This window comes from Vigna umbellata, chromosome 5 (assembly GCF_029865625.1).
Source record: "Vigna umbellata cultivar VRB3 chromosome 5, Vumbellata_1.0, whole genome shotgun sequence".
NCBI lineage: Eukaryota > Viridiplantae > Streptophyta > Magnoliopsida > Fabales > Fabaceae > Vigna > Vigna umbellata.
Genome location: NC_142169.1, coordinates 6,310,165 through 6,330,347, shown reverse-complemented (window position 1 = coordinate 6,330,347; position 20,183 = coordinate 6,310,165). Strand labels below are relative to the sequence as shown.

Sequence of the window (20,183 nt, the reverse complement as noted above, 5' to 3'; positions counted from 1 at the left end):
AGATTCTTGAATTTTTGCACAAAAGATATCAATTAATATATAAAAATCAAAGTTGTAAAGTATTTGACTAAATGCAATTATTACCATTTTTCAGCTACTTGTAATATGAACATGAATAATGATTGTCATTCAATGTATTACATAGTAACTGCACTTATATGAGTCGGTTTATCTATTACACTACACTATACCAACATAATTGTAAACAGTTGAAGAAGATCACTGGAATAAAACAATTATACATCAAAATACCAAACCTTGAGAGACAATCATGTAAGTTTTTAGCCTTAACAGTTGATTTCCCAGACAACATATGTCATGCAATTGAATTATGAAAAATGACATGTTTTAGGATACACTTATATAACAAAGAAAGTTCTTAAAATTGAGATAACATTGAGGTTCTTACTAATATATTACTTGTCTGAGATGGTTGGGGAAGACTAAGCAAGGACAAAAACCACATAGTAATATTGTTCGTTAAGAAACCACAACTAGCCGTCAATGACGCCTGACATAGTGTAATATACGAGGACCAAATAAATAATCTTACCAACCTCATTTGGTGTCAAATCTTCTTGGATCTTCATTTTAACCAAATCCAAACGAGTATTTACTTCATCTTTTTTGTTTTTTTTTTCTTCCAAAGGCTCGTTGCAGAAGACTTCTTAAATGTTTTCCCAAATACGTTATGTATTTTATTAACTTTTTCATGAATTTAAAGGCTAATCAGTACAATTGATGCATTTTCATTCTCTTGATGTCCATTTTATGTGTTTTTTAACCTTCGATATGATGATTAGATTGCAAAATCCTTGATACGCTAGTAAAAAGGACTTATTATCGCGCCTATTATGCTTCGGTTCAGCAGAAACCGAAGCATAATATGATGTGGTGGCATTTTTGAAATTTTTGAGATAATATAGGCCTCAATTGTCTTAGAACTGAAGCAATATAGACCCTATGGCCTCGGTTGTATGCAAAATCGAAGCCAAAAATCTCTGCAAAACATTGACAATCCAGTCAGTTGTCTGATGGAAATCTCTGTACAGGGTTTTCGTCCTCGGTTCCCCGTAGAAACGAGGCCATAACCCTTGACAGAAAGATGACAGTTGAAACGGTCAAATGTTTTGCTGATGTATGCAGGAGATTTGGCCTCGGTTCCCCTTACAACTGATGTCGTAGGTTACTACAAAACTCTAACAACCAACATCTGCAGTCTGATCAATAGAAAAAGTAAGTGAGATGGTCAGACATTTGGCCTCGGTTCCACCAAAACCGATGTCACAGTCTGATATGACCTCCTTTGACTTATTTTAAATATTTAATATATATTTTTGGGACTTTGGCCTCGATTTGCCGCGAAACCGAGGCAAAATGTTTGATCGAATATTGCAAAACTGTCATTTTGAATTAAATTTGAATTTGTTTCAAATGACGTTTGGCCTCGGTTAGGTGGACAACAGAGGCCATAGCCCCTTATTGCTTCGATTATTTAATGAATTGAGGTAGTAACGTTTAAGTGGGTTAAAAAAATATTACAAAGAGTGAACAGTTTCGTCTTCTTTGTGAAACTGTTCAAAACTCTCTGCAAAACTCTTTTTCGTCGCACCTTGCCTCTCATTTTCTTTGCATTTCCACTAGTCATCCTTGATTTTTATTGCCATCGTGGCCTTCATGATCATTTTGGAAGTATTTGCACCGATCAAAATTAGTTTTGAAGCATTATTGTGTCATCGTCATCGCTGTGGTTTGTTCATTTTTTTTTCGCGTTTTTGGTTTGTCTAGATACGTTTTTTGATTATTTTGTTGCATTTTTTATTATTTTAGATGATGAGACGTATGTTTTGTTGTATTTGTGTGTAGGTATTGTGATTTTGTTGCGTTGCAAAACGCGGGTAGTCGTTTCTCCTCCGTTGTTGTCTCTTTTTTCACGCTCTCAGGTTCCTATTTTGTTTATTAATTTTTTTTTGTTAATTTTTAAGTTTTTGTATGTTGAATATATGTAATTATGTGTGATTGAATGTTTGAATTGATCATTTGAATGCTTATTATGTGTGTTTGAATGTTTGAATATGTATAATTATATGATTGTAATTTTGTAGAAAATTTTTGAATATTTAGGTACGGATCGAAATTGGATTAATTTACCACGAATTAGTGTTGAGTACGAGAGAGGGGTAGCTCTTATACAATTTTCACAATGTAATGAGGGTAAAAGTGATGGTGAAGTGAAACTTAGATGTCCTTTTGTGAACTGTTGGAATGAGAGAAAGTTGAACGCAACCCAAATTAGGGAACATTTTATTTGTGATAGTTTCCTACAATGCTATACAACATGGATATGGCACGACGAAGAAATACATTTTCCGACTGTCTCCAAAAATAAAAACGTTATTGATTCCACCATGGAAGAAGATCGACTGGATGAAGACAAATTAGAGGACATGATCCGCGATGTTAGCATAGAAAATTTTGCCAAAGCTCATGTGTATGAGACGATGTCGACTGATGCGGAAACACCTTTGTATGTCGGTTCAACTAAGTTCATACAATTGTCACGGAATTGTTGACGTTGTGAATGAAATGCTGTCAGATGGAAATACAGTACCCACTCATAATTATGATGCGAAGAAAATTCTTTGTCCGATGGTTATGAAGTATAGAAGGATACATGCTTGTCTCAATGACTGCATTTTAGATAGGAAAGAGTTTGAATTTTTGAAAAAGTGTCCAAAATGTGGATTATCACGATACAAGTCAAAAAATAATAGTGAAGATAATCGTTAGATAGAAAAAAATGGATCTGCTTTGAAAGTAGTTTAGTACCTTCCAATTGTGCCCAAACTTAAGCGTTTGTTTGCGAATTCAAAAGATGTTAAAAACCTTAGATGGTTGTAGATGAAAGAAAAATTGGTGGGCTGCTTCGTCATCGAGCTGATTCAAAGCAATGGAAAAATATTGATCATAAATTTCCCCAATTTGGTCAAGAATGTAGAAATCTTAGGCTTGGTTTAGCCATTGATGGAATGAACCCATTTGGTAATTTAAGTACCAATCATAGTTGTTGGCCAGTTATTTTGATAATTTACAACTTATCTACTGCATTATGCATGAAGAGGAAGTACATGATGTTGTCTATGATGATATCTGGTGCAAAACAGTCTGGAAATGACATAAATGTGTATCTAAGCCCACTAGTTAAATACATGAAGTTGTTGTGGGTTGATGAGGTTGAAATATTTGATGCCTTCGCTTCTGAAGCTTTTCTGATGCATGCAATGTTATTTTGCATCATTAATGACTTTCCACCTTATGGTAATTTGTCAAGATATAGTGTCAAGGGTCATAAAGCATGTCCTATATGTGAAGAAAACACTGTAGCTCAGCAATTGAAACACGGAAGGAAGATAGTGTATCTGCGTCATCAGAGATTTTTAAAATGTAATCATCCATATCGAAGGTTAAAAAAAGCATTCAATGGATATCAAGAAAGGGACGAAGCACCAAATCCACTTAATGGCCTTCAAATCCTTGAAAAAGTTAATAAAATACATCATGTATTTGGGAAACTTCAAAGAAGTCATTTGTAACCACCCCTAGAAAGAAGAAATCAATATTCTTTGATCTTCCATACTGGTCAAAGATAGATGTAATGCTTGTAGAGAAGAATGTGTGTGATAGCTTGATTGGTACACTACTCAACATTCAGGGAAAGACAAAAGATGGAGTGAATGCTCATTTGGATTTAGTGTACATGAAGATTCGAGAAGATTTGGCACCTAGGGAGATTGGTAAACGTACTTATTCGCCCATTGCATGTTACACAATATCTAGACAAGAGAAGATAAGTTTTTGCCTTTATTTAAAGAATATCAAGGTACCACAAAGATACTCTTCAAATATGAAGAGTTTAGTGTCGATGCAGGACTTAAAGCTTGTTGGCATGAAGTCTCACGATTGTCACGTCTTAATGCAACAATTGTTACCGATGGCTATTGATGGACGAACGCCCGAGGAAAGGTCGATTGAAGCTGCGCGAACACAAACCGGACCTCCTTGAAGCTTCTCCGACGAAGAATACGCAGCGGAAAATGACAAAAACAGAGGGTTAAACTCGATAGAAACCCTAGAAATGGAAGGAAACCCAATATGAACCGATTAATCGGTTCAAAATGAAGATTGAACGGTGGAAAAAGTTTGGAACGAATCAAAAGTAATTTTAATCGGCTAAAATCAGAGAAAATGATGAAGGATGAAGAAACCCTAGACAAATGTGCAGATGATTTGGTGACAGTGGAAGAAAGATGAAGAAACTTGTGAATCTAATACTTACGGAGGAGAAGAGATGGATTTGTGATGAAGAATGGCTGGCGACGAGGAAACTCTCGAGTGGAAGAACGAGATGTGGTTCTGCGAGATGGAGAAAAAGCTCTCACGAAAGAGAGAATGTGGCTGTACGTGTCTGATGTGTGAGAAGAAAAACAAATGATGTGGAATGAGGGAGCGGACGCATGGCTGAAGAAGGAATTGAAAAACACTGACGCATGCGAGGTGGCAGCGAAGGAGAGGTAGCGTGGAGGAATGAGTAGCACCGTGAAGTTTAGAGAAATGGAAAAATGAGAGTGTGCTTGGAAGGTGGCTAGAGGGAGTCTTTGGACTCTCTAACCTGACTTTCAAGAGAGAATTGTTTCTATTTCAGAAAACTTAATTCTCATTAATCTCAAAAGTGCTAATACAAGAGAGGAGTTGGGTATTTATAGTAACCCATACTCCTTAAGAGCTAAGCTAGAAAAGGTAAAAATACAAAAGGAAGACTAAGTCAAGTAGGATTCCATCATGCCCTCCCTCTTAAGAAAAGATTTGTCCTCAAATCTGGCAATCGCCTTATGAAGAAGCTCCACACAATCTTTGGGAGCATGGCCATCTTGGAGTGGCCTTATTCTTTTAGATCTAGTTTTCTTCCTCCTGGATCAAACACGAATCTGCAATACACATCAAATATATCTTCGGTTAATATTAATCCAAGAAAGAATTTTTCTTTAAAAACAAGAGAATAAGAACTTCTAATACTTTGATTTGTAATCTTTGAAAATTTTAGAAGTCCAAATTCAATTTTATCTTGAGTTAATTGTTTTCTTAAAGATAACAATAACTCAAGATTTGAATTGTCATATTTTGAAAATGTTTTCATGACAATTGGTTTGAAAGAGAGGTCAAAAATTGAAAAGTAATCAATTATTGGAAAAGAAGTAAAGATTTGGAAACCTTCCCTTTTAGATCCCACCGTCTTTGAAAGAATAGGATTTGTCATCAGTAACAATTTCTCCTTTTCTTTCTTCTCTCTTTCTTGCCTTTCTCTCTTTTCTTCTTTTCTCTCTTCTTCTCTTCTTAATTCTTCTCTTCTTCTCTCTTCTCTTTTCTCTATTTGTTCTCTCTCTCTCTTCTCTTCTTCTTTCCTTTCTTCCTTTTCTTTTCTCTCAATCTCTCTTTCTCTTTTCTTATCCTTGATCTCCTTAAGTCTTGCCCCAAATTCTAATTCTCTATGAAGAAACCCATGATCATTTAAACTCTCAAGAAATAATTTTCCATTATTAATGCAATCCCTAATTAGTTCTAGGTTTCTTTTAATGCTTGAAGGCACAAACTTTCTTCTCATGCAAGCTTTTAAATCATGCCAATCACATATGGAGGACTTTCTACCTTTCCTAACATGATATTGTCTTTCATCCCACCACTCACTTGCATTTTCTTCTAACTTAGAGAGATATATGCTAAGGACATAATATTCACTCTCTTCATAAAACCAAGGATTTATTTTATCAATTTCTTTCTCCCAAGCTAGGTATGTTAATGCTCCTATGTCTTTACCAAATGATGGAAGATTCCTAGGTTGTTTAAACATTTCATCAACTTTATCTAACCTAAAAGACCTATATGAACCATAAGAAGACATCTTTGTTTTTAAAAGTTTTCTTAATCTAAAGGGTTCAAAACTTTCACTTAGACAAGTCCCAGGTAAGAGAGGTGAGCTAAAGAGCTGCTTAAGTACCAAGTCTTGCCTTGCCAGAAGTGTCTTAGGCTACTAATTAATTACCCCTTAAACTAAAATCACCTTTAGAAACAAAGTACACAACTCAAACAAACACATACAATTAAGCACAAATAAAAGACTAGACTCTCGAACTCTAATGTGTGAAAAGGCTTAGAGTTTAATCTCTTTTAGCCTAAGTCATCCCTAACCGTGAACACAAAATTAAACAAACACAACACTTAAAAATCCAGCGGACTCTAATGACCCCTACGAGAAACACAAATCAAATCACACATTCATCTATCTACCTATGCTAAATTTAAAGCAAGTAAAGTTGCCAAGAGTTTGAAAGAGCACCAAGGACTCTTCCAAATACTTGGACTTTATAAAAAGCCTTTTTACAAAACAAGCTAAAGCTAACAGTAGGCTAACACAAGCCTATTACAAACAAAATTGAAACTAAAAAAAAACTATACTAGGCTGCTACGGTCCTGGTCCTGGTCCACTTCATTCAGCTTTGTTGCTCAACTTTGATGTTGCTGGAATCAATTCTCTTGAATCTCCTTGTTAGTCTCATCCTACAACAATTGCACAAAGTTTCTGTCACTTAAAAAAAAACCCTTAGCTAAGCAGATTGCACACAAAAAAATATAGGGCAGTAAGAACTTCCCTTTCTCTTGGCTGCACAAGCTTTCTAAACTTTCCATTAAAATTCTGCTGCTGCTCAAGTAAACTTGTACACAAATTGAATTCCCATGAAAGCAACTTCCCTTTAGTTCAAAGCTTCCAAATTAAATGCTTAGGTTGCTGTTTTCTCAGTAATTTCCTGCTCAAGCTAAACTCTCAAACAAATCAGTTCTACACACACCAAAATCAAACCAGATTCTATTAGACACATGCAAATGGTCATTATACCAGATTCAAAGAAATGTAAAATCTAAGATGAAACCAAACTGATTAACAACCACCCAGTCTAATAAAAAATCAGATTAATCCAACACAATGCATAACAATTCCAATTCAGAATTCAGATTCAGATTCATATTCAGATTCATATTCAGATTCAGATTAAGATTCAGATTCAACACTTGAAATTATGCTAATCAAAGACAAGCTATAACAGGAATAGTTCAACTAAAACAGAAGCAATTTAAGGTGAAAGAGACTCCCTTCAGTTCAGATGGCTGCTACTGGTTGCTCATTTAAACTCCAGATAGCTCCATTTATTCTCTGGCTTTCACCGTGTGCAATTGTTGTGTTGCTTCTAAATGCTTTTCAAGAAAAAAAAAACTCCTATCCCACGTAATGCTGCAGTTTATCTATACACCAAGATCCCAGAGAAAGAAAAGAATTAGTATTTATAACAGCACAGTTCAGATTGGATTATTATCAACACAGAAAAACAAATCCCAGCCCTAATCTAGACTTTCTCCCTGCATTGGTGTTTTTGAACCCTTAAAGGATTATTGCAGCTTCCAAACAACAATTACAACATCCAATTTATTAGCCTGAATTGAATCAAAGAAATAGTTTGCCTACGTTAAATCTGCTAAGCCAACAATAACACTAGACCAACACTATCACTTAATGTATGGATGTCCAAACTTGCTAAACCAAATTCAATTTTCAGGAACAGTTAAACCATATGATATCCAAGCATAATATTCAATCAAATATGGTTAACTATTTCTAATCAGGCACAAATATAGCACGAAACTACACAACAGAATGAAAAAAAAAAAACTCCCTATTCAACTTGGTGTAGTTTATGAAGGTAGCAAAGCTCCTTTTTCTTCCTGTAGGTATTCTTGTGTTAGACTTCCCACACGTGCAAACTGCTTTTGAACAGTATTAATCAGAACAAAATCTGCACAACTAAATGGTCAGCACATTGAAAGTTCAGAAGTTATTTCAGCACTTAAACAAGAACACACTCTCAACAAGAAATTTGGCTCTTAGATGCAGCCACACAAAACTCACAAAAATCAGGTCTATCTCTGGAAGTTTAAAGCACTCAAAAAATAAAAATGAAAGGTTTGGAAGGGAGATTCTCCCTTGGCAGTTCAAAGCTGGAGAGTCTTCCAGACCACCACCACCTAAGATGCTACCAAGAACACAAACCTCTTTCAAACTCCATAAACCAAAGTGTAAAAACTTCTCAATTTTAGACAAGGCTATGCTAAGGCAAAGTAATGGACAGAACAGGACAACCACCAAGAATGTAAGCACCATATAATGAAACTGACAACACAGCAGAGAAACTGACTCAAGATCAGATTATGAAAGCAAACAAAAGCTCAATTAAAGAACAGTAGAATAGAATGCACATGCATTGAGACAAAACCAGGAAATTCAATTAAGACAAACAAGAAACAAAGCTTTGATCAAAGTAAGCACAACAAATAGAACCTAAGGAATAGAACTAGAACAGATTTTAAAAACAATAAAAATCACTTCAAGTTGAATCATACATGACCACACAGATTTGCAACTGAAATAGAAAAATGCATTGCCAATTGCTCTAAAATGTTCACTCCAATCCAATTATATGATGAACCAGAAAAAGGAGAGAAACATTAGGAGTGAAACTGTGTTGTGAATTGCACTTGCCACTTGACTCTTTATGTGGTTCAATCAATACTTCTTTTCTAATTGCTTTTTCTTTTTCAAATCACAAGAACTCATGCTTTTATACTTTCACTTTCTTTTGCTACAATTCACAACATAGAATTTGACTTCTATTTCAATTCAACTTTCCAAGATATAAGTCATGATAGAAACAAATGATTCAACTAAAAAAAAAATACAGAATTTTAAACAACACCAAATGCAAGACACAAATGACTCTAGAATTGAATACACCGAATTCCAGCAATGATCTACTACTGAAATGAACGAAAATAAAGCAAATGACTCAAGCAAGGAAATATGCAGTTCGACCAACTGCAAAAAAAAGACTCTACTAGAGTTTTCTCAGTGCAACCAAGCTTTGCCAAAGCAATTCATTGCTTATATAGTATGCACGTGGTACTGGCTCAATCAATCAGATGCATCTCAATGCCAAATTCTCAGTCAAGTGCAGAATTAACCAGAAACAAATTAGGCACTAAATTAGTGCTGTGAACCAATGCAAAGCTATCAACAAACATTAACAGATTAAAAAAAAAACATGAGATTCATTATCTCTACCACTGAAATCTGCCACCAAGCTCATTAATACAATGTCATAGCTTATATATGGTGAGCAGAACTTACTCAGTGCAGGCAACTCAAATGAATCACAAAACATAAGCAACAACTAGTTAAGCTCGAATTCAAATGACAATTAAAAACAAACCACAAGACTAGAACATGACAGAATAAGATTCAGAAAATAAAAGACTCAAACAAATTGGATTCACCGAATAAAATGATATAAGACTCAAAGCACAAATTTAAGCACAGAATCAGAAATTGGAAACCTAAACACATGAAAACACATATCACTGAATAAGATGCACAATAGTTCAACTTCAAACCAGAACAAACATATGGAATTGATTCAATGACGAACAAAAGTTAAACACAAGACAATACAGGAAAATGATGAACAACTCAGAAATTGACGGAACAAAACGCAAAGAATCAAAATCAAACCGAGACAAAATAAGATGAATGAATAGAGACGCGAAAAAACGCAAGAACAACAGAAAACTCGAAACAGAGACGCGAAACACTTAACTCAGAATCAAAACAAAGCGAAAAGACACAAGGAAATCGATACTTATCTTCGAAGCGTGTTCGACCTTGCTCTGAATACCACTTGATGGACGAACGCCCGAGGAAAGGTCGATTGAAGCTGCGCGAACACAAACCGGACCTCCTTGAAGCTTCTCCGACGAAGAATACGCAGCGGAAAATGACAAAAACAGAGGGTTAAACTCGATAGAAACCCTAGAAATGGAAGGAAACCCAATATGAACCGATTAATCGGTTCAAAATGAAGATTGAACGGTGGAAAAAGTTTGGAACGAATCAAAAGTAATTTTAATCGGCTAAAATCAGAGAAAATGATGAAGGATGAAGAAACCCTAGACAAATGTGCAGATGATTTGGTGACAGTGGAAGAAAGATGAAGAAACTTGTGAATCTGATACTTACAGAGGAGAAGAGATGGATTTGTGATGAAGAATGGCTGGCGACGAGGAAACTCTCGAGTGGAAGAACGAGATGTGGTTCTACGAGATGGAGAAAAAGCTCTCACGAAAGAGAGAATGTGGTTGTGCGTGTATGATGTGTGAGAAGAAAAACAAATGATGTGGAATGAGGGAGCGGACGCGTGGCTGAAGAAGGAATTGAAAAACGCTGACGCATGCGAGGTGGCAGCGAAGGAGAGGTAGCGTGGAGGAATGAGTAGCACCGTGAAGTTTAGAGAAATGGAAAAATGAGAGTGTGCTTGGAAGGTGGCTAGAGGGAGTCTTTGGACTCTCTAACCTGACTTTCAAGAGAGAATTGTTTCTATTTCAGAAAACTTAATTCTCATTAATCTCAAAAGTGCTAATACAAGAGAGGAGTTGGGTATTTATAGTAACCCATACTCCTTAAGAGCTAAGCTAGAAAAGGTAAAAATACAAAAGGAAGACTAAGTCAAGTAGGATTCCATCAGCTATTCATGGAATTTTGCCCAAAAATTTTAGGCAGACCATAAACAGGTTGTGTTCATTTATCTCGTCAATTTGTAGTAAAGCCATCGATCCTACAAAGTTAGATGAACTTCAAGTCAAAATTGTTATCATCTTGTGTCAACAAGAGATGGTTTTCCCTCCATATTCTTTTGACATCATGGTACATTTACTTGTTCATTTGGTTACAGAAATCAAGTGTTGCTGACCGATATACTTAAGATTGATGTATCCTATTGAGCGTTATATGAAGATTTTGAAAGAGTGCATTAAAAATCTATATCGTCTAAAAGGTTCAATGATTGAAAAGTATATTACTGAAGAAAGTATCGAGTTTTGTTCAGATTACATGACTTCAACAAATCCAATAGGAGTTCCTCGCACATCATGGTTGAATAAATGTTCTACAAGTAAAAGCATCTGAGGTGTGAATGTGGTGACGAAGAATCGCGAATAATTGTTGCAAGCACATCTTTATATATTGAACAACACAGATGAGGTGATCCCTTTTTTGGAAGCACACAAAGCCATTATGAAGAATAAAAATCTAAGACAATCAGAGAAATCACAATTGATGGAGCATAATAGAACATTTCTGTCTTGGTTCAAATCTGAAATTGACAAAGAGCCACATTCTTCTCAGACTTTGTTGTGGCTTGCAAATGGTTTAAAGTTTGATGTCGTATGTTGTACAGGTTATGAAATGAATAATTTCACATTCTATGCAAATACTTTGGATGATAAAAGCACAATACAAAATAGTGGAGTCAGTCTAGAAGCTGAGTCGCTCCAATTTTCCACATCAAAAGATCAAAATCCTGTACTTGGATCAATGAGATATTATGGTGCAATAGAAGAGATATGGGAGGTTGATTACACTAAGTTTTTTGTTCCATTGTTCAAATGTAAGTGGTTTGACAATAAGAGTGGTGTGAAAATAGATTAATCGGGTATGACACTAGTTGATTTTCGAAAGGTGGATTATCGAGACAAACCGTTTATCATGGTACATCAAGCATCTCATGTTTTTTATGTCAAAGATCCTACGTCTGATCGTTGGTATGTCGCTCTTTAAGGCAAAAAACAAATTGAAGTTAACGAAGACAATCTGATTAATATTCATATCGTTGACAACCAATCATTTAAAATAACGACAAATTTGGATGACCAGCCTCTAGTTCACGATGTACATGCAATTCAGTCAGATCATAATGAGGGAATATATATATGACCAATCCATATCTTTATGTATGAATTTCAAATTTATGTATAAGTTTTTTATTAATATTACGTAAGTCTTTTATTAATATTTCATATGACCCCTATTACATGTTTTGTTAAATTATATGATATTACATAAGTCTTTTATTAATATTTCATGTTGTTATTTATTTTGACAGATATATGGCTGACCACCCACATTCATCAGGGGATAAGGCTCCCTCATCCATACCTACTAGAGGAGCCACTAGGTTGAGACAATTGATGGTCAGAAGAAATAGTGGTGAAAGCACACCTATGGATGTTAATGTGATCACTAGTGTGGCATCTGGTCCAAATGCAAATGTCTTCAGATCATACCTTGGAGTACTAGCGTATGATAGGATTAATATTCTTACTCCATCTTTTGACCATGCGTCCGAGGTTGATCGGAACATTATATGGAACGATCTATTAGAAAGTTAGTTAATATCATTTGAATTACAGTTTGTTTATATTGATAATTTTGTATTGATACAACGTTATTATGTTTACTGTAGACGACATTTGACATTCCAAATGTCGCAACACTTATGTTGAGATTGTTGATAGGGGAGCAAATGTTTAGCTTAACCCATAATCTCAGTAATATCTGAGTTTTTGATGATGACAACACATAATTAATAACACATGTATATTGTTTGTTACATGTTCTATATTTACATGTTATATGCTTTTGATCACTATGTTAAATCTGTTTAAGCATATATGAGAGCATGTTTGTGTTGTTCATTGCATTTCACTGTGTTACATATGTGTTTTTATGTGTGAATGCATGACATATGATGTTGAAAGGAAAACCACAAACACTTATGTTGAACCTTAAATATGTGGCAAAACAACAGTTTTAAGTGGACTTCATTATGGGATGAATCAATTAAAACTCGTGTCTTTCCACAAACTATTTTCAAGTGTGCTGTGAGAGTTTTTAAAGAGAAAGTTTTTCAAAACTATGTGTTAAAATAAAATGCCTCAATTTCTCACACCAAGAGGGGGGGGGGGGGAGGGGTGTGAATTGGTGAAACGTAAAAACAAAGTCTTTTAAAATCTTTTTCGCAAAAGGTGATGCCCTTAAAGACTTTCTAATGCAGCGGAAACTTAATCGAATAAGTATAGAGTAAAGTCGATTAAAAGTAAAAGAGTAGGGATCAGAAAATTCAAACACTGCTTTTTATACTGGTTTGGCCAACCTGCCTACATCCAGTGTCCTTCCAACCACGGGAAGCAAATGTTCTATAATAATCAAGGTTTTTACAACAAGGCTTTTATAGAGACCTCACGTCAAAAATATAAAACCATCTCTAACCCTATAATCAAATATAGGCAGTACAATAACTAGACCAGCAACAAGAATCCCTTCTTCTGCTGTCTAAACCCATTGAGACACCTCTCAAAGTAAAGAACGTCGCACGCTCTTCTTCTTGTAGTCACAATAGGGAACCTCAATCCAATCTTCAATAGATTATAGACTCTGATCTTGCAGTTACACTCAAATGTGCAGAATTGATCAGCCCTTTGAATACACAACAAACTTATTCTTCAGGAACTCACAAGGAAATGATCACCACAATCACTTCTTTATTCTTAGAGCTCTTTTCCTCTTTCTGCAAGATAGCACTTTCTAAAAATATTACAAAAACTGTTAGATTCAAAAGTTCTTATTGAGATTATGGGTTCAGCTAAACTAGAGCTCCCTGATAACAAATGAAAAAATGTTATTTTCATGCTTAAAATTGATACTAAAAGCAACCTTTAACACTCAGAAACTAGCTTGGAATCATGTTTTTGTTCATATTTTTGGAAGTAAGAGAGTTGGACAGGTTTATGCTTGATTTCAATGTTTTATGCAGGTTTTAAGGTGAATTTGATGAAAGAAGTGAAGAAGGATAGAGATGGAATCAGAAAAGAACTCAAAAAGTGCAAAAGAAGAGAAGCCGCAAGTACCGCTCAGCGCCAGTTTACCGCTGAGCGGCACTAATGAACTCCCGTTGGCTTCGCTGAGGGGTGAAAATGCCGCTGAGGGGAAGAATCAACACACGCACTTATCGCTGAGCGGTAGTTTGTCGCTGAGCGGCACTATTTTGGGCTTAGGCCCACTTTTCTATAATATTTCAAATAGTATATAAGCTTTAGGACTTCCTAGGGTTTGTATCTTTGGCAGAGTACGAAGCAAACACTCACCTTTCCACCCCCAGGAGGAAGATCTTGGATGCTAAGGCTACCTACTCAACTTTCTAGGGTTCTATCTTTCACTCTTTCATTGTATTTCATCTAGTTTCACCATGAATATGGTGAACTAAACTCTTCTTGTTGTTGGGGAATCAATGTAATCTTTTGAAGCTCTCATATATGGGATTTTGTGTTTAAACATCATGTTTATGATACATGCTTTCTTTCATCATTAGTTAGGGTTTTTCCTCTTTGCTCAAAGCATGCATTGTTTAACTCATTCGATGTCATGATCATTGATTTTGTCGATATGGACACATACGGGGAAATCTAGATCTAGGGAAATTCTCCCAATAGCATATTGCCTAGACTTAGGGATATGAGGGTTGGTTGCCTTTAAGCTTCTGTGCTTCAGAATTAATTATTAGGGATGCTAGGAATTGTATGAACTCATAATTAAGGATAAGCTTTCTTCGCAAGGTGATTTAGAGAGTGGCATTAACATTGATGAAAAGAATGATGAATTCCTAAAATATATGAGAGTGGATAAGATGAAATTGATTACCCCAACAACATACTCATCCATATAATTCATTCTACGTACTTGTGTTCCTCTTTTCCATTGATCAAAACTCATGCATACATGTTTAATTATTGACTTTTGCATTTGAAACCTCAAGAATTTGTTCACAAGTCTTAAATAATCAAGAAATCATATAACTAACTAGGCCGTGAATCCTTTGGGAGAACGATACTTGGTCTTACCGAGTTTATTACTTGATACGATTCGGTCACACTTGCCGAGGGTTAAACAAGTTTTTGGCACCGTTTTTCGGTGTTCATAAATTTGTCATCACTCCCCCTATCAACAATCTCAACAATCTTCCTCTTTTTTTATGATGCAAAACCATGATCAATAATCAACCATGTTGTACAACTCAATACAAATTATCAATCAATTACCAATCAACATAATTCTCCCCCTTTGGGCATTAGCAAAAAAGGTAAGCACAATGGTATTGATATATAGATAATCAAGCATACAGAGATGCATCAGATAATCATCAAAAAACATATAATGAGGCTCCCTCTGTCAATGATATTCACATGATTTAATATATATTCTCCCCCTTAGATGTAGGCATATGAAACATCTCAATGTATATGTAATGCTCCCCCTATCATTATGCATGTTTTAATCTCAAAACACAGATGCACAATACAGTATTCACAGTATATATCAGAGCATATATCAACATATGTCAAAAATGTATCAGATCAGAAACGGTAAAAAGATATCAATGCAACAATGGTACAATATCATTCATCAAACACAATATAATCTCTTAATCATCTCAAGTCAATTATAGCAAAGAGATATATTGAAAGTAAACAATTAATAGCACATATATCAATAATTAAAGATATCATATATCCAAATATTGGAATCTTTAACACCTGTTGATATACAGTTGATTTGCCCTCAGTCATAATCGACTTCATTGCTTCCCCGTGAGTTTATTTGCCAATTTTATCCACCCAGTAAGCAATGTTCTTGCAAAACCTTTCAAGATCTTTCTAGATCAAGCATTTTAGAATCAATATGCACTAATGCATAAAGGACTTTAGACGTTTGTTATTTTGGGCTTTTAACATCTGATCTCTGTCCGACGTCTATATGGGTGACGTTAATGAGACGTCAGACCCTTTAGGTCGGATGTCTCTATAGACGTCGGACCTATATAGATCAGATGTCCATCCGATCCGTACAGGTCAGACGTCTCTGAGGTTGCTCCTGACTCATGGTGATTTGAGTTTACAACTTTATATTTTAGTTGAAGAGAATGTATTGTACATTTTTCTTTTATTGGATGGTTTTAAAAATGTAGTGGAGGGAATTGAAGGAGTGCAAAACACAAGAAATCGCCGCCGAAGAACGCCGCCCAAGGACACGAGAATAACTGCACCTAAACCCAACGAAAACGCATTTTAATCGATTCAAATTAAAGATAATGCATCAATGAGTGATGTAATCGGAGTAAAATTAATTTAAAACGGTGCAAAAGTGAGAAAATGAGTGCGTGTAACGGCTATCTCGCGTTCACAATGTTTTAATGCCGACATTTAGACGTCGGTTCCGTAATAACAGACGTCTAAAGTTCTTTACAAGTAAGAGTGAAGGGATCAGACGTCTAAATGGAGTCAAAAAGTGACTTTTTAAATTCTTGGGTTGTGTATTTAGACGCCGATCCCCCAATAACAGACGTCTAAAGTGCTTTAGAAGTCGGAGTGGCGGGATCAGACGTCTAAATGGAGTCAAAAAGTGACTTTTTAAATTCTTGGGCTACACATTTAGACGTCAGTTCCCCCAATAACAGACGTCTAAAATTTTGTTTTTTTTAACTTTTTCGTTTAGTTTTGGCGTCTATTCAGGGGAGTCGACGTATATGAGTATTTAGACGTCGGGCCCCTCCATAGCCGACGTCTAAATAGTTGTTTTATTTATGAAAAATGCCACCGGCCATTTTTTACGTTGGATATTCGAGGGTCAGACGTCTAAAGGGTGACGTTAAAAGTCTTTTTTGCACTAGTGATGATACAGGAAATAACACAGGTATAATATAAGTATGCAAATGTATGAATGTAACAGTAATCAATAGTTCATTCGCATACAGGCATAGCATAATCAATTTTAATCTGTTTAATTCATTTATATCAACCATAGAGTACAATTAGATAAAGCCAAGACAAAAATGGCATATAAAGCGATCTATTACAAAAGAAAACAAGGCAGCTTAAAAACAAAAACATTCTAGATTGAATAAAATTTTAGATTTTCTTCTTATTTTTCTTCAAATAGGTTCTAAGAAGCATCTCATTGTTGCTCTCTTCAGCAACATTGTCATCTTCACTTTCTTCCTCTTCCATAGCAGTAGTTTCAACAGGTGTACTCCCTTCCTCACCTGAATCATTTTCATTTTTCTCCTCCTCATTTCGGTTTTGAAACAATAAATGCTCTTTCATTTCAGTCACATCATCCCTGGTTCCTTGACACATAATCTTGCGAGATCTTATTTCTCTCAGCAGAGTTCTTTCAAATTAAGAACGAGCCCTATAAGGAATTAAAGATGATTGTCCTTCTTCTTCATCTTCTTCAACAACTTCATTCTTAAACTGCCAACCATCTGGAGTATGTTGCATACCCATCTTGTGTAGAGCAGACTTGCTAATCATGCTTGTTTTGCTGTAGGAATCGCTTGACTCACCAATGTAGTCAACTCCAAAATGAACAAGAATCTTGGAAATGAACACACAATAAGGCAGCTTTGCTGATTCCAGTCTGGTTACTTTCAGCATGTTGTCTGAAATAGTTGCAGGCCAGTCTACTTGGATATTTTCTTTGATTGCTTTCAACAGATACAAGTCTTCAGTAGTGGCTTATGCATGGTTGCTTCCTCTAGGCATTAATATCCAGGAGATGACGAAAACAGCCAATCGATCATCCTTTTTCATTCTACTAGTTTTTTAATGGGAGTAATCTTGAATATCCTCAAGATTCCTTAGGTTGTCTTGATATACAGAGAACTTATGAAAGCCTTCCATACCTAGATGACATCTTTCTCCTCCTAGTTTGAGACCGATTATCTTAGTCCAAATTTCATCTGTGAGTTTGATGTCTATTCCTTTTACCTTGGAGCACAACGTCCCTTCACTAATCCTTAGATTGTAGTAAAACACTTTTACCAGTTCTGGATACTAGCGATCTGTCATCTCAGCAAATTTCTTTAGCCCTTTGCGTTTCAGCCAACTTTGAAATTGAAAACCTTCGTTCCTGAAGAAACTGAGTTTCAAGAATTTATGCTTAGTAAGACTTCTCATTTTCCAACCGTCTAGAAATTTTGATTGAGCTTCATCGTCGCTTATCCATCCTTCAAGCTGTGATGGTCGGCTCATGTTTTTAGTACCCAAGGTTTTCACTCGTTTCCTTTGAGATGAACTAGACGCCATTGTTATACCGAAAAAATATTGCTCACAAAGTTCTAGAAAGGAAAGATTCAGATGTTTGCTGAGAAAGTGAATGACATGTTTTTGTGTTTTAGTTTTGAAAACTTAGCAAGATTAAATTTGGAGGGAACAATTAAAATTCATTTTCGCTCCAAAATTTCAACTTAATCGATTTAATCCATAGTTTAAATTTTTCTAAAACACATAATATATGAAACTGAGATTAACAAACGATTTTATTAAGTCAAGGTCGACTCATGTTTGAAAGAGTGTTTTTAGAAACAGAGGCATACATACTTCAAACATATTCGAATTTATACTTAAATACAATCACTCAATTAATCATTGAACAAACATGCATTCATCAATCATACAAACAATTATTAAGCATGATGCAATGAAAATACAATAGTTACCACTATCAGAATCTTAAGAATTTTTTATTTCATCATGGTAGTTCATCCTTGAGTTGAATACTGCTTCAGCAGTAGCTACTACCCTACAAAACAATTAAACGTTTTTACGTTGATACCCATTTGAATTTTGGTCATGTCTTGTTAGTTTCAGAAAGTTGTTCCTTAGGGATCCACCTGTACTTTCCTTTTGGAACACCAACTTTTCTATAGTAACAATTTCTAACATTATGACCAGTATTGTTACAATAAAAGCATGCATGAGTAACAAGTTTACTAAGATCAACAAATTTCTTTGAATTAGACCTATTACTTTGAGCCTTATAATCAATTCCTTGTCTATAGACAGCTCTACCAGAAGCTCTTAGAATGGAATCTAACTTTTCTTTTCCCTGTGTGAATTTTGTTAGAGTGCTAGTCAAGTAATCAATTTTTTCAATATGAACAGGACATTTTTCACATTCTTTTTCAACTATCTTTGTTTCAGTTTTGACTATCTTAGCAGACTTTAAGGCATTTTTTAACTCCTTTTTCAATTTTTCATTTTCCTCTACCAGATTATTGATTCTATGTTCATAATCCTTTCTGTCAGAGGTAAGTTGATTTACCTTATATTGGAGTCGCATAGCCTCTGCGTGTATTTCCTGAAACACATCTAGCAGCATGTCATACTTTACTTCTATAGGCTCATTTTCAAATTCCTCATCACTATCATAATCAATCCGTGCAGATCCAGCCACAAAGCAAATATTTGACTCTTCTTCAATGTTGCAATCCTCATTGCTTGAAGAATCAGTATCGCTATTTTCCCAGGCAATGTATGCACTCTTTTGCTTCCTTCCCTTGTCTTGTGGAAATTTTCTGCTTCCCTTTTGTTTGATCTTCAAGTCTGGACAATCTAGTTTGATGTGTCCTTCTCTTCCACACTCGTAGCATTGGACAACATTGGTTCTTGAACTTTTCTTTCCTTTTACAGGATGTACATAGTCAGTGGTGGAACTTTTATTTTTCATAAATCGATTAAACTTCCTTACCATCATGTTCATTTTCTCTTTGTCATGTAGTTCTGTTTCTAAGTCAGCTTTAGGTTCAAGATTCTTTGCAACTTTCTTGCTTGTGGCCTTTAGAGAAATTGATTTTTTTCTTCAATTTCTTCTTCCTCCTTTAGCCTTCCAAGCTCCAATTCATGCTCTCTGGGTTTTCCAAATAAGGTGGCCATGTTCATGCTGGTCAAGTCTCTTGATTCAGGTATTGTAGTGACTTTTGGCTACCAGCTTCTGTTGAGACTTTTCAATATTTTGATGTTGATTTCCTCCTTGTCAAACACTTTTCCAAGAGCCATTAGGTGATTGACTATGTGTGTGAATCGCTTCTATACTTCATAGATAGTCTCTCCCGCTTTCATTCTGAACAACTCCTATTCCTGTATGAGAATATTCTTTCTAACTCTCTTTACTTCATTCGTTCCTTCATGTGTGACTTCAAGGACTTCCCACATCTCTTTGGTCGTCTTGCATTGTGATATCCTGAAAAATTCATCCATTGTTAGTGTTGATGCAATGGCTAGGAGAGAAGTAGCTGCTCTTGTAGGCTAGGATGTGCGGGTCCCATGACCTTTGCCTCAAAGTTTTAGCTCTTGAT

At 35.4% G+C, this 20,183-nt stretch overlaps 1 pseudogene; it reads left to right on the top strand.

The window, feature by feature from the left end:
- The first annotated feature begins 963 nt into the window (after positions 1–963).
- LOC148197593 (uncharacterized) lies at positions 964–11,926 on the top strand (annotated as a pseudogene).
- The last annotated feature ends 8,257 nt before the right edge of the window (positions 11,927–20,183 follow it).